A 16967-nucleotide genomic window follows, 5' to 3' on the forward strand; every position below is an offset into this window, starting at 1 on the left:
TATTTATTATTTTTCATAACTTCAATTTCAAATAATTTTCATTTTGTACTTATATTTACTTACTATATTTTATTATTAATTTATTTTAAATAATTTTTAGTTTGTTCATATGATTACTTACTAAATTTTATTATTAATATATTTATTATTTTTCATAACTTCAATTTTAAATTCATGAAGTATGAAAAATTATTATCAACCTTGTCCCTGCCTAGAATACAACAGTTTAACAAAAGATAAAAAAAATAACATGTACTATGGAAAAGAGGGATCGGACCATTTTTTCCTTTGGTTAAATATCAAATTCTTTTATAGTAAACATTCATTCTTTTTTATTAATATTAGCAGTGAGAGATGTTTGATTATGTTTAATAATTTAAATAAAAGGTACTTTAAAGAAAGTTTTTTTTTTTCAAAATTTTAATGAGAAAAACTATATCATCTTTTACTATTGCATTTATATTTTACATATTTTTGTTATTTTGTTTTTACAGTTTGTTTTTTGTTGTTTACATTAATTTTATAAATAAAATTTAGTTTATTTCCATCTTAAATTTTATTTTAAGTTTTTTTTTTTATTATTATAAATCCAGAATTTTATATCTTTTTTTCCACTGTAATTTTTGAAATATATTTTAATGTTTATATTCCTTATTCTGCCCTCACTATCATCCTTTACTAAAATGTTTGGTTCATTTTATTTTATTATTTTTCATTTTTATATATATTTTTTTTATTTCTACTTATGTACGTTATAAGGATAGATTGAGAGCAATGCTTATATAATATTTCTTATATATAAGAAAATGCTTATATTTCACGGCATCGATAAATTTGGGAACTACTTCTTTAGAAAAATTGGATTTTTAAACTCCACCAAATACCCGTTGCGACTAGAAATATCTTGTTATATTATTCGAATTTGACAATACTAGGTTTACTATGCTCGGAAAAAACTTGCAAAGAAAGATTATTTCGTAGGAAATTGACATTACTTAGTAAATCATCCAAAAAAATGGAGTAAGTTTTTAGTATTTATGGAAAATACAATTTATCATTATACAGCTGATGAGTTCTGAGATGCAATATTTTTAATTCATAATATGTTAAAAAGTTATTAACTACATTTATATTTTTTAAAGTCATAAACCTGTATGAATGATAATAATAATTATTTTTTTTTTTATTTCACCAACCCCATTAGATTGATTGGTGATCGAAGGGGGAGCGGATATAAAAACGTAACTCCAGCTGAATTAATTATCGGATTATTAATGAGGCACATTAATCAATCATGGCACAATGGAAATTCTTTCGATGCACTTATATGACAAATATTCTCGGTAAAATTATTTTATTATAAATAAATCATATTATTTTGTTATTTCTGATATTTATTTCTGTATTTTTTCATTTGATAAAATAAAATAGTTGGTATTGGAAAGAACTAAAGAGAAAACATCGTTAAATATATAAGCATTCCACTTAAGTTTTAGATTTGAGGTCTTTGTGCAAATGCTCTGTTAAGTCTGGACAGAAAAAAAAAATAATGAAACTTCGTGCTGAGTACTTATACAATTAATTAATATTTGTTATTTATTAGGAATAAAGGAGAGGTCAAATTATACTTTTTTTATACATTAAACGTTTAACAATAATTATAGACTCTTATTCATTTAAAGGAATTATCTTAATTTATTATTTGAGACAGTTTTATTGTTATTCTGCAAATTAATTTGAAATAGTTTTACCAACAGATGACTGATAGAGCCTTCATGTTTCATGATGACTAACTCAATAAAATCAGTATTGGCGATCAAATATTGATTCTATAACAATTCGTTAATGGTAGAACGTAAATTTTAATAAACAGTTATATTTCTATAACTTTGCTATTCTTTTGTTAGTGAAAAAGGTAACAATTTCGAAAAGAGTATTTATCATTATCATTATTATTTACCACTAAAAGTATTTATCTGAAAACTGTTAAACCTTGTATCATTCTGTCAATTGAATGGTTCATATTACGAATTATATTATAATAAAATGTGCGTTATATTCACAAAAAGTGGATATATGAAAAGTATGAATTTAATTTAAAAATTAAAAATATATTAATACACAGCAGAAGGAATTATTTCTGATACAAACTTGATTCAATAAATAAACCTTAGTATAACATAAAGAATAATTCAATTAAAATAAATCTTATCTCAACATTCTTTATTAATTAATTTTACAGCTTCAACATTTTGGCCAACCTACCCATTATCAAGGATAATCTATTAATGGACAGCTTTAATTACAATTTTACTATCAACAATTATAAAATCGTAATTAATTCTAAATTAGCATAACATAATTTTCAATTTTACAGCTTCATAATAATCAATAAATTTATAACCTATAAAGCACTGCTTAGTATTATTATTTACATATTATTTATTATTAATTATCTTACACCATTTAATTACTAATATTTGTCATTTATATACTTTAATATTAATTATTTTAATAGAAAGTTTGTTGTACAACTTTCAGGCGGACTTTTCAACATTACATTATTTAGCTTACCTCACACCAGGTTGGGTATATTATAATTATATTTTAAGTTCTACTTTCTTAATTAATCTATAATTAAAAATCATATAAAATATGATGGAAATGTTGGAGATGTCAAATAAATTGATAAAGATTATTGTGCCTAAATGGATATATTTTATTATAATTGATAAATACAACCACTCTCAAATAAGAAATCAAAAATATTGATTAAATAAATAATTAGGCAATTGTTAAACAATATTGACAAAACGCTGAGTACAAAATAATCCCAAAGCGAGGTGTTGTTTTCCTTAATGGATTGTAACCGATACCGTCACTCTCTGGAAGTGTTACCAACATTGTAAAATAAGGTCTAACGGTAGCGAAAAGAAGGTATGATAGTTGAAACTTAGATTAAGTTACTTAATAATTTTGTAAGTTATAATCGTCTCTTTCTTATTTCGAAATGGGATATGACAGCCGCTAGTGATATCAATGACATGTTCCCGTTCCTAAATTGAAACTGATACTTCTTTGTCACAAGCAATAATGACAACATAGTTACAAATATCTTTTAGTTAAAATCTCTTGAATATGAGATTTTTTTTTCTATTTACCATGATCTTAACCAAATTCAAATTTCAGTATTGACAATATTGTGAAATTAAATAATTATTATTAGTTAATTATCAATCATTTCACAAGATGTTAAAATAACTTTTATTTTCAAAGATGTCAATGTCACCTTGACTCACTAATACACTCGGTCTACTAGAACCTATGAGGGGCCTTCTGTGGTGTACTTGGTAAGGAAGTACTGTTTCTAGGCCAACGGTAATGCAAGAAGGTGATATGATCAGTATTGCTCAACTACGATCAACACAAAACTACTAGTTTTCCCAATTTATAGTAACCACCTTACAGAGGCTGGGTGTGTCCCAGGATGGTGTCTAATTCTAGACCCAAAGTGATTTTAAGAAACTGAATAGTTAATAGTGTACACCAAATTATTTCTAAATCTTCACTTATCACTAAATTTCAAAACGATGGTAAACACACGTGTATACATTTCAATAGTATCAATCGATGAGACCACCAAAAAAGTAAATAACCGATTTCTGACCTCACGTTTAGTATACTTGCTTCTTACATCATAAACATAAAAAAAATTTAACTATATCCTTTTTTTATTTATCAAATATTTCAGAAAAGGATTCTTCTATAAATTTTAATGTCATTACCAACTAACATAGCCACTGACATGGTATAAACTGTATGTCAAGATTATTTCTATTGACGTAGCAGTATTGTCTCCTTAGGTCTGGCATGGAATTTAATAGTACATGCAGCATCTCATGTCAATCAAAAACCCGTTTAGTAGGTAACACTTTACAGCCACTGCCATGCCTTATACTGTATGATAGTAGCTGTCTTGACAGTGAATAGAGTCATACGGCAGCTATATATTAAAATCGCTACTAAAATCGCTTTAATGGATGTAAACTTTCTCTGAGTAATAAGGTTTATTTCCACTAATCCTGGATTTTAAATGTTATTTCAGAAATATTGTTTTATTTCAACGAATGATATTTACACCAAATAATTATTTAAAGAAATAAATACAGCTATTGGATTTGAAATGGGCAATTTGAGATATGAAATGTTATAAATAAAACATTTATGAAGTTTTAAGGATGTATGTTTTTTCCAGAAATGGCCAAATTTGAAGAATACATGACTTTACGTAAATAGTGTATACTAATATTTTTAATTTTAAATACAGGATTTTTTATGGTTGTCTGTAGCTGAGGGAATAGAAGCGTAGGTGTTTGCAAATCCGGCCTGGGAAGTCGACTTTTATTTCAGAGGAGGTCCCACGAAATGAAAACTTGACTCCCTACCATGGTTAGAATATGATGGTTCTTGGGAGATCAAAAAAGACAAAAAAATATTTGATTGAAATTATTTAATCAAATGTTTTTTAATTCGGAAATACTTATTTTAAAAGTACTCAAGTCTGGTAAATACCTGCTATTACGCAATGGAAAATCTATGTAAACTTAAACGAATATTTCAACTAGTACCGAATACAACCGTATTCAATATTATACTCAAATACTCGCACTGAGTACAAAGTTTATTAAAACAATACCTGGAGTAAAATTCTCTGAGTAGAGAAGACGTCAACTTAAAATGTATAAGAAAACTTTTTGCCGTTTTTACGTGCCTGTACAATATAAGCACTTAAGTTAGAGAGTATATTTCCTTTCACAGCTTTCTTATGCATTACATATTCATGCAAAGTGCACCGCGGACCCGTACAATGTCTACAGAAGCGTTGTCGACTCTCTTTACATATCAAGTGCCCTCTAGTAACGGTATTTTAGACTTCTAATCCTTTTTTATTCTCATTTTACGATATGATTGTCTTATAAAATCAATAAAACTCCAATTAATAATTATTTTTTACTATTAGTTCGTTAATATATTATATATTAATTTCTTGTTTGAGATTAGGAAATCAATAACACAGCCGTAGATCCTTTATATCAACTTTCTTTATTTTTCTCCAATGTTTCGGTCCTTAGGCCATTATGAATAAGAGACTGGCGTGTTTTGGATAAAAGCCACTTAGTACGGAAACGCATTATTGGTGGCATAAAAATTCTTAGTAATTAGTTATTTAATTAAATAAAGTAACGAATTAGGCTTTTTCTGTTTTTCGCCTGTAACTCCTAAAAAGTTAAGGAAAAAAAATTGAGCAGCGTTAAATTCTATGTCTAATGGCTACCATTACTTATTAATTTAGTTCAGTAGTATACGTAATCCATAACCCGTCGTAAACAAAAAAAAAACTTTTTTCTTCAAATTTTGCTCAAAACTAAGATATGGTACTTTTGAAGCCAAACTTAACGAAAAAACGCATTTCTGGCGGTCCTAAAATGGTTGTCAAGCTATTAATTAGTTGGGATAAAGAAACATATTAGAAATTTTGGGTTGTATATGGACTTCAAAAAACAACCTGTTTAGCCCAAGGAACAACCGAAGGTGGTTTACAACCATGGCTATTCTAATCAGCTCTGAAAAATAAAGAAATAGAAGCTGTGGTCTTTCTTCGGGTGCCCAGGTCAATAATTTCAGTCAAAATATTTAGTCAATTATTGACATTCCTTTTTTTAGTTTTTAAATACTTTTTATTTATTGATAGATATTACAATCTGCCACACAGTTCTGGGCAATAGATAATTATGATGAACGATCACATTCATACTAAGATAAAATAAATAAATGAATGAAAAAAAAAATCTCTCTTAAAATATATACAAACAGAAGATTAAACAAAATGAACATAATCAAACTATGTATATGAAAAAATAAATAAATAAAATAACATAATATAATCTCTAGCCACATTTACACTCTTATATATTATTAACATTAACATTAAAACTTTTAATCACATACAATTTACACTATATACTTTATCACAACAATATTTGTGTACGAGGTTAAAAATGTAAAAATAGATAAGTATAATAGTGTTAATTGTTTGTGACTAAAAGTTTTAATATTAATGTGAAGAATTGAATAAATGGGGTAATTTTGAATGACATTATTGAACTGGGCAGAAGAGCCATTTAAAAATTGATGCGGTTGTGATATTGTATTTAAGATTGTCCTTGAGGATGGCCGAAACGTTGGACTAATAAAGAAATAAAGATTTTTTTAAAGTCATATTGGATAAAATTTAATTTATTTAAACATAAAAAAAATGAAAGCGCTTGTTCTTTTAAGATAAACGTAATCGTATAAGGGGATGTATAGGCTTTTATTTCTAGATCTGGAAAAATGATAGTTTTCTCCTATTTAGAATATTAGAATTATCTAGACTCGACTCCAAAACTCCGCGCCGGAAAGTTATTTTTGCCCTCCGTTATTAATACATACCTATCTCACACGACCACTATAATATCAGAAAACTAAAGATAAGTTTTAAATGGTAGAGGAGAAATCAACCACGGCAACAACTACTAATTTTATGATCGCTCGCTCACAAACTATTATCGAATTCTAGCCGTGAATAGGAAACAGTTACTTTAAGAAAGCTACGAAGAAGAAACTCCTTGGTTAATGCAATAATCTTCAATTATGTAAGAGATCTAACCAACTTCAACATATCTCAATAAATGAAAACTGTTATTTCTCATTTAGTTACTCATAAAATTCTTACATATATTACGTTAAACCATTTCTAATTACAGTTGAGGATGATAAACGGCTTATTATTTAAAATAAACAATATTAAAGGTATTTTAGAGTAAACCATTTGGTAGGTAAACCCTTTAGAACTGTTATTTACAGGTATTTATTTGGTAATGGATTGGTTGTAACTGTTACTGAGAAATAATAGTTATTGTCACATCTACTTCTTATTTTTCAAGAATGATTAATGCATGCTATATAAGAAAAAAAATCCTTTTAAAGTTGACTATGCCTTTTTAATTTTTTTTTCTTAAAACATTTAAAACTAAGAAATGGGTAATATCAAAGGCTAATATACTGAATCGAGGTAAATTCCTCAACACATACCATCGCTATACTACCACTCGAAATTAAAAGCATTGATGAATATAACTTTTCATTATATAAAAGTAATAAAAGAGGATCAAATGGAGTGTGAATTTTTCAAGAAAAATTATTATCTAGAGCATATTGAAAATTCTTTTCCATCCTCATATTGAAAATGATTTTAAATATCTACTCTGAAATTCAGCGTTCAGTAAATATATCAAAAATTTTTTGATATATTTACTTTAGTATTCAAAGTTGAATATATCGTAGATTCGAAGAAAAAATGGAGATCTGAAAATTTTGTTAATACCAAATAAAGCTAACTGAATATATGACGTCACAAATAACAACTAAAATTTATTAATTACTGCATCAAAATTATAAATTAGATATGACCTTGAAACACACTTGAAAGAGTAAACATATAAATGAGGTGTAGATAGTTGACCGTAGATTAATAAATGGAGAGAGAAGATGGTCGGGAGATGCGGTCAGCAAAAAAAAACAAAAAAACATTTTTTGATGAGGCCTGAAGAAGAGCTGAAAATCAGGTCGAAACGTTGGCACGAATAAATATATTTTTGTTTTTTTGCTGACTGCACCCCTTCCCCTCGACCATCTTCTCCACTTAAACATAGAAATAATGGGAGTAGTTTCACTGCAGTCTCAAATCTGCCTCCGAAAGTGCTTCATTCTTTTTTCATTCTTTTCTTATAATTCTCTAAATTTAATTTCTCTCTTAACCAAATATATTTTTTCCCCATTAACAGATTTAAGATGAAGTTATATCTACAATATAATATTTAAAATTTTAAATACTGTAATAATGGGGAGCAGGGTGGCTCAGTAAGTCTACATCGTGTTAAAGTTAAAGCTATTTTTTATTTTTAAAAAATCTTATGACCAGGTAAGACTAAATATTTGGTAAATATTTATATTTTAGGGTTTTTGAGGGGGGGGGGGGAGTGACGAATATAAAGTTCCTGTCAAGAATACAACAGTTCACCAAATGGCGATGAAGCCATAATGTAATTGGGAAATAACAGGTGGTCTCTCGGCTTTTCCTTTAGAATCATATATTTCCATTTTTTCCCTTTATTCATTTATAAATTTTTGTATTTATCTACTGTTTATTAAAATCAATATTACAATAAACACTTTTTACTTACTTTTTTCAAATAAACGAAATTAAAGGCACTTTAGAAGAAGATTGCAATAAGCATTTAATTATGCATTAACAAGGCGATTTTAGTGAAAATCGTTAGGGTAGTTATAGAGTGAAAAATCGATTCCGTAAAGTGGCAGTAAAGGTCAGTGGATTTTATCGATAACGTTGTTGTTACACTCCAGGCTTATAGCTGCCTTAAATGTATAATTTTAATTTCGTACGACTTATAATTTTTGAGCTAGGCAGACACACAAACACTCATTTTGGGGAACTAGGTTTTTTTTTGTCTCAATGGACTTCAAAACATATATTTCCGTCGAAAACAAAAATTTGAATTTTCCACGATCGCAATGTTTTACCTTAATATATATTCCATATTTAGACAATCGAAAGTAAAAAAGAAATACATGTAAAAATATAATAAATATAAAAAGTTATATATGAAGATCGGTCAGGTTTGCGGTTAAAAATAACAAAAATAGTTGTTAACAATTTGTGTTCTTTTTGACCGCAAACCTGTCCATCATCTTGAAATTATACGGTAATTATACATATGTATAAAATAAAATATCTATTTAAAGACTTAGAAACATAAAAGATCTTTGTCAAATAACTTTGATACCGTAAGGTCCTTTGATCTAAGCCAATCATGTCTGTAAGAGGACATCTCACAAATAACTAAAATAATAAAGGACATAGTGAACCCATTTGATAGCGATATCATCAATATTACTTGTAATATTTATGTATCAATATTACTTATTACCTCCGCAAATAAATAAATATACGTATTTTATCAACGAAGACACGTGCTGAATTACGTAGAAGGGAAATATATGTTCAGTTGGGGGGCCTGATCATTTACATTAGGGAAGGTGACTCTTTTTTCGCTGCTGGTAGAATAAGGAGTTCAGTAGCTCAAACAGATTGCTGAATAATCGTACTGCTTCGAGTTCATTAATCGAATTGGATTCCTTCCACAACTTGGGAGCGGAGTGCCACCAAATCAGGGGAGGAGGGACATGAAATTTCCATGAGGATCCCTAGCCACCGGAAGAGAGTGTATTCTTCAGGGGTTCACCAACCGCTCCTTTCCGGTCCCTTCCACTTCCTCTGGCCCCCTCCCCTCCAGACCATAAACCACACGCTCTCTGCTCCTTAGTCCGGGAAATAGAGAAAATGTGTAGTATAACATGAGCAGTTCATCGAATTATAATTTAAAGTGTTAGTCAAAACCCAATACACTAAAAATATAATATATAGGATGTTTCAGGGATAAATATGAATTAAGTATCTCAAAGCTATAAAACAATTCCCTGCGAAATCATGTACATCTACAAACATCTAGAGATTTTTATTGTTATGAATTATTCAGGTTATAATGAATAAATTCATATGTATTCCAACTACTTCATTAATAAAATATAAAAGTCAAGGTTCATATTATGTATTATAAAATGAGATTACCCTGAGCATTGCTATGCTCGCAATCTTTCTTCCACAGTAGTAAGTGGCCAAACGGCACTGGATACGTGTTATTGACACGCTCTCCAGATCTGACACCAGTGGATTTTTTTGTTTGCTATGACATTAGATAAAAATTCTATGCAAACCCGGCCAATGAACATAATTCTTAACGAATAAGAAAATTGAAATTTGCAAAAAATAACACATACCCAGTGGCGTTTGGTCACTGCAACACTCTTCGACTGCAACACTTTTCGACGAAGAAGGATATACTCAAGGTAATCACTTTGAATTACGTTTAATATTAATGGGCTGTTTCTGGTGTCTATTTGTGTAATTTTATGTATGTTTTTCATATCTGACAATCTATTTTAGATAACGTGTGTATCAAGAAAAGTTCAAAACAGTACTTCAGCATATATTTGTATCAATTAACCTCTTTGGTGTGAACATATACTGCCTTAGATAACTCATGTATTTAGTGTAATGTGAGAAAAAATAGCCTATTTAACCGGTATTCCATCTTCTTGAATGTTAGTCCCAACACATAACATATAGTGACTGCAAAGCATACCTTAACACTAATACAATACCTACAACACTAATGTATTCTCTTCAATCATGAGTGGGTTTTATTTTGTCCACTGTAGACAAAATAAATAAAATTTCCTTAAAAAATTATTTTTATCGTTAATTTACTAGAGAGTTAATTTCTCAATTTACAATAAACATATCGCTGCTCCTGAAGTACAATGGCATAACTGCAAGACAAGAAAGATAAAAATAATTCCAATTTGTTTTAATATAATGGCCTATAGATTCGGTTTTATACTTCTATGATAGTAGTTTATAGACGTTGTGGGTTAATGGCAACTTTGAAGGTATTTCAGTTAATAAAATAATAAATACCGGTCTCAAAGTAACCAATAACATGTAAATACGTCATTGTTCTGCTGGAAATATGTCACAAATTTTACATTTCTGCAGTACCTAGAGTAAGGAAAGCAATTAGAAATATGAAGAAAACATAATGAAAAAGTTTATTTGAATAAGAATTAACAAAATAGTACGAAAAGTATAAAACAATTTAACAAAATTAGTATTTTTTTTTTCTACAAAAATGTTGGAAAAATTGATACTTAAATTTAAAACATTGCAGGGTTTGCAGAAGATGGGAATCATGTTACTGTTTATTAGAGAACTTCAGCCGTTGTTGTGCCAAAAACATAAACAGCTGTTGAGTCGGTATCGTACCAGGCAAAGTATAGCAAACTTTCCTCTCTAAAAAATAACTGACAATTATGTCCTTCCACCGGACTGGAAACTAAATAAGCATGGGGTTATGACTACCTATCTTCTTTTCCTGAAGAATTTTATAAATACAATTATATCGTTTTATAATTAACTAAGAAATGTATTTTTGGGCCCACTAAAACAATAATTTTTTTTTTTATTGATATCTTTATTGAAATTTACAACTGTATATTACATAATACATTTAGTAAATATGATCTTAGTTAAAATGGAGTGTTACAGGCGTGTAGAGCAACTACCCATTGGTAGCACTCTAATGACATTTTACATTAGCTGGTCTTGTGGCCATCTTCTTTTCAGGCGCCTCGGAGGATTGTCCGGAATAGAAGAGAATGCAAGGTTTGAAATTAGGGGGTTTGAGTGGTTAGGGAGTTTTTATTGGAAGGAGTGATATCTGGTTCGGCTAGATCGGTTACATAGGAAACATTAAGGTCTTTATGTATGATTTTATTTGTGACAAAGTAAGGAGCATTGAGGATTTTACGAAGGATTTAAAACAATAAAGTAAATTTCATAAAAAAAAAAAAAAAAAAATGGTAGTTATTTCATTATTCTTCTGGAGAAGCGATATGAAAGTAACAACAAAAGACAAAAGATAATATAAATTAAAATAGCTGTATGTTATAGTTTTTAGATTTACTATGTATATTTTTTAAATGAACAACCAACTAAGTAAACAAAGAAATGAAATAAAAATATGTAGTGCAGTGTTTTTCATACATACTAACGACAGCTTCAGTGATCGTCCATCATTTGCACAAGTACCCAAAATCTAATATTGTTGTCCATTTCGCCTGTTTTGTTAATTTTAGACTCGAAAAAATATGAAGAAAGGCACACTTAGCTTTAGTTGCCTGAAGTATTCCAGGTTGTTTGATGTTTATGGTTACTACTCCATTTTTATGGGCTATAATGTGATATGACATTTTCCTCAATAAACATTCTAAAATAAAGAGAATTTTTCAAAGCGAACTGGCAGTTTTTGGAATTCGAGCTTACAAATAATGAAACTCTAAAATATATTCTAGTATAGATTAAAGTTTTTTTAGAGTGGGAAATTTTCGATTTCTCCTAATTTAAGAGTAAATAACTTGTCTTAACTGCCGTTAGTTTTATCATATTTATTTTTTTATTTGGAATAAATAAAAAAATTCTAAGCGGATCGCTGGCCATTACGGCTGTATCAAGTTGAGAAGGGAAAGGCAATCTTCAAGAGAGCAAGATCTGACCGCAGTAATAGCCGAAGGTAGTTGCTAGCTCATTCTCAAGGGGGAGCTTTCTCTGAAAGTGATCCTAACTCAAAAGAAAATGTATCATCCATAATAATAATACAGCAAACAAAAATTCAATAAGGCACTAGTGATGAAATTTAATCTATCGGTTGTAAGGTCACATTATAAATTCGAGTATAATCAAAGGATACTTCAAAAAGGCCCTTTAATCTGTATTGGGACGAATCTATTATTATAGACCACACAGTGCATCATAACAGATCAGAGATATTCCTCGTATATTGGAAAGAAAAAACGCAAGGATTATTGTTTTTCCGATTCCTAATGATAACAGCATTAGCTCACTTGGGTGAGAAGCTCCAAAATATCAGAAAGAGGCAGTCGAACTAAAGGAGCCATACCATCTGGAATAAATTATAATATCGAGGAATACATCGATTCCGAAGTCAATGGTGGCAGGCACGGGACGAATTGGAATTGTCAATCGACATGCCAAGTGATACTCAACAAGCGGCTCTCTTGGGTGCATCCATAATTTTCCAAACCTTTTTACATGTTTGAAGGAGCGCGGTGGAACTGTGGTAAGGCACTATGCCACTAACTCCCCAGACCCGAGTTCGAATCTGGTTGGGCAAATGATTATTTTCTGTTACAACGCAGGCGAGTATCAGCCGTGTGGGTTCTGACCACTTCTCGGGTTCACCAAGCCTCATAAAGTGGGTGCTCTTAATTGAGTATCTGGCAGTCGAGCGGGATTCTGACTGAATCATCACCTTGCACAACCGTTGGTTTACTATACTTCCTCACAAGGTACTGCATCCTTAACCCTCCATCGGCCATAGTGGTATAGATTTAATTTAATTTTAAATGTTTGACAAATTTTATATCTGTAAGTAGTTGGACCATGTCAACGAACTCAGCTCAGAACCGATAAAGCGACAAAGAGTTAAAGATAATAATAATGTTAAATAAAATAAATTGCATCCATTTAAGTCTCAAACACTCATTATTAATATTTTAAATGTTCGTCGTTTCGACTCAAGGAAAATCTACTAAATAACAGCCTTCACTATGAACTCATTATTAACAATTTTAAACATCATAACTAATAAATTAGCAAGCCTTAACTATAAATTCACACCTTACATTCATTATTAAATTATTTTTTTTAGGCTATTCAGTCCTAGTCTTATAATTTTAATCAAATTAACCAATGAAACAATAAAACATAATGAACCACACTAATAAATTAATAAGAGTACCTTATCTTATATCTAATTACCTATTTTGTCACTTTTTCATTTAATTTTGAAACTTTTAATTACAATTTATTTTACCCTATTACCACTCACTTATTAACAATGTTATTTAACCTTCCATGCAATCAGGTAAGCCTTGTAATCAATTTACTACAAACTATATTTTCGTCTGAATTATTATATCTTTTATCATGAAAAATCCTATCAAAGTTAAATTAAAATAGTAACATGAAATTGAACCATATTATTCACAAATTAATTTTGCTCATAATGCATACATGATGTTGGTTCAAATTTCTTATGAATATTTTAAAATTCACTTTATAATTAATATTTTTGTGATGTATTAATAGACTCAAGTATTTTTCTTTTTAAAGGTACAGAACTTATACAGGAATTTATATCAAACAGTTCACTTTCAAATCAATAATTCGACATCTATAAAAATTAAAAATAAGAATAATAAAATAAAAGTCCAGTTTATTCACTAAATAATAGAAGAAAAAATTGCCTTTTAATATTTCAAAATTACAAATCAATAATATTTCTGATTTTGATTGCACAAATTCCACAAAATATCACTTCTTCTCATACCTTCTTTTTCAGCCAAAAACTGTCTTATTTTCAAACACTGGGAAGAACATTGCTAAAATTCAGCAAATTATTGATATTTTTCACTCTTAATTTGAATTAAAACAATTCTGTGCTACCTAGCACATTCTTTCTTATTTCATAGAATACAGAGTAGCAGTTTAAAAAATGCATCAATTGAATAATTTCTATCAGCTATCCTTCGGTTTTATAATAGAGAACAATTTGCAAAGTAAATTCTAAAAATGTTCTTAGAAGCATGAAACCATTGGTTTTTGCGCTAAAACATCGTATGTCGATTCTCCTTTCTGAAAAGTTTTAATTTGTATTCTAAATTTATCTTTCTTTGGACCTGGAATCTGAACATCGTTCTTGCTCCTTAGCACGAATATATATTAAATTGAAGATATAGCTTACGAATGAACGATAATAAATATTGGATATGTGTATTCAGTATGTTATTCATTTTCTTTTCAAACGTTTCAATTGAAAATAGAGGTAAATTCTATAGTATTGAGGAAACAGTCAAGTATAAGAAAAAAAAAGTTGCTGTGTTTATAATGTATAGTTACCGATAAGATTTGAGTTTACCTTGCCAATAACTATACTTTCCTTTCCTGATAACTGCCACAATCAATTCTCATTTCAGTCTTTACCTGTAAAAACAAAAACAAAAATTAGCAGGTGCAAAGTTTTAAGAATTGTTGCATGTACTTAAGAGCTAAAAAGAGTTAAAATAATAAAAGAAAAATGAAATAAATTCTTAACAAAGAGAGAAACCGATTACTTGATAGTAAATAAAAGAATTGGAGATTATTGTCTGCTTATATAAGTATTTCTAACAATCCCATAGGTATTAAAAAAAAACTTTTAAAAATATTTTTATACTTTGTTTATGATTTTAATAATATTATAGTTCATAATATAAGTCAATGCAAGAATATCTAGACTGGAATACTTCATATAGCTACAAGTATTTAATGCTCACCAAATAATGACTCAATCTATAGAGTTTCACAAAATTAAATTAGTTCAGTGTATAATTGACGATATCGATTTCTTTATTAGACATATTTTTGAGCCGGTAGGCATGCATTGCCAAGGCAGTGCGTCTCTAATAAATAAAATATTTAATTGGAAATAAACTAAACAATAAAAGTCAATTGGATTTTAGTAACAGTTTTAGCACACTTAGAAATTTAATTATAAATAAAATCTGAGCAACCACACTACATTTAACTTTTTTTTTTCATTTATGTATTAGAATTTTTGTTAAGTAATTGTGAAATTTAAGTTGTTATTTTTATTAAGTATTTGTTTGGATGTAATGATGTTCTAGAACATTTTTTTTCTTAATTTTTAAATAATTACGAACTATCTATTTGTATGTGTCGTTGTATATTTACGTGGCCATCTTTAATTGAGTGCTTTTGTTGGTGAGCTATTATTAATTAAATAAATAATTCAACTTTTAAGAAATTTATACAATTTTATTAGTTACTTTTTTTTTTTTTTAATCCCATATGTCTTCCTGTTGTTTAAAATGTCTCTTTGAAGGGAAATCTAGGGATGGAGAAAATTTAGTGAGGTTAAATTTTTAATCAGATGAATCTCATGTTTTTTTGTTTTGTTTTTTTAAATTGAGTTGAAAACATATCTAAAGATATTTATGGAGCTATAAAACTGTGTTTTAAAAAAAAGAACGCTTGTCTAGTAAGGCTTGTTGTTTTATGAAGTACATGATTAACGACCTACAGAAATAGAGTCAATGAACCTGAAAAACTACAAGGAATTCAGAAGGATACCTGGAGTATCGTTTGCAGTCACTATAAATAAAGCACAGAGACAAACATTAAAGCAAATTGAAGTAGACTTGAGAGTTGTATCTGCGTCTTTGAAGCTGTAAGATAAAGACGTTTAGAAAAGCTCTGAAGTAATCTGTCAGCTTATCGACGGTAGATGAGAAATGACAACAAAAAAGAGACATTTTTCCTAAGGAATGTTTCAAAGATGTCTACTAAAGAATGATAAAAATAAAATAAAAAAATCTCCCGACGGAAAAAAACAATTCTACAATCTGAAAAATGTTGTAAATGGAAGGTAATAGCCGATACAAGTTCGACCCAACCATGTTTGGCTCTATGGAATATACAAGCGTGTGGGGACAGAAGTTTGTTACTATCTTTGTTTACCAAGGGCTTGCAGATATTTCGTTTCTGCGCAAGTGGTAAGTGGATTCGGCTTAAAATGAGGCTATCCCAGGATTTCGAAAGGTTCTAAAGTGTGCAAAAACACTTGACTATATTCTGGCATTTTCTGACATTACTTTTAACAGATATATAAGAAAAGAGTGGGAGATAGAGAGGATGATTAAAATTAAGAGGACTAACTAAAATCCATATATAAGTTACGTGATGCAATGCCAGGTATTTATCACTATTAACATTACATTCTAGGAAGAAGGTTCGGTTGGTTCTCAAGAAAGGTAAACAAACAGCAGCAAAACTAGTGGTTCGGAAAGGTAACCAGTTTGTAATAAACTTTTTTTTATATTTATTTATTATGGAGGTCGTACTGACCAGGATGGGTCACACGAGGCTCACTCACTTCTACCTTATTTCAAAACAAACGCCTCCAAACTGCCAGTTTTGTAACAAAATTGACAATTAGCTATATTTTCTAAGAATGCCCATATTTCAAATTACACTTAAATAGCTTAGAATTAAACCTGGATATTTCAAAAACCCTCAGAAACGATGATAAAACAATAAAATTAGTATTTCAGTTCTTAAAATCAAGAGGTTTACTGAAAAAAAAACT

The 16967-nt window shown here is 29.1% G+C and overlaps 1 protein-coding gene across 1 annotated transcript in view; it reads right to left on the reverse strand.

The window, feature by feature from the left end:
• mgl (megalin) overlaps positions 1-16967 on the reverse strand; it is a 397380-nt gene that overhangs the window by 98461 nt on the left and 281952 nt on the right. The gene's annotated exons all lie outside the window — the stretch shown is intronic.

This window comes from Halyomorpha halys, unplaced genomic scaffold (genome assembly GCF_000696795.3).
Source record: "Halyomorpha halys isolate HHAL.00 unplaced genomic scaffold, Hhal_1.1 Scaffold490.1, whole genome shotgun sequence".
Classification (NCBI taxonomy): Eukaryota; Metazoa; Arthropoda; class Insecta; order Hemiptera; family Pentatomidae; genus Halyomorpha; species Halyomorpha halys.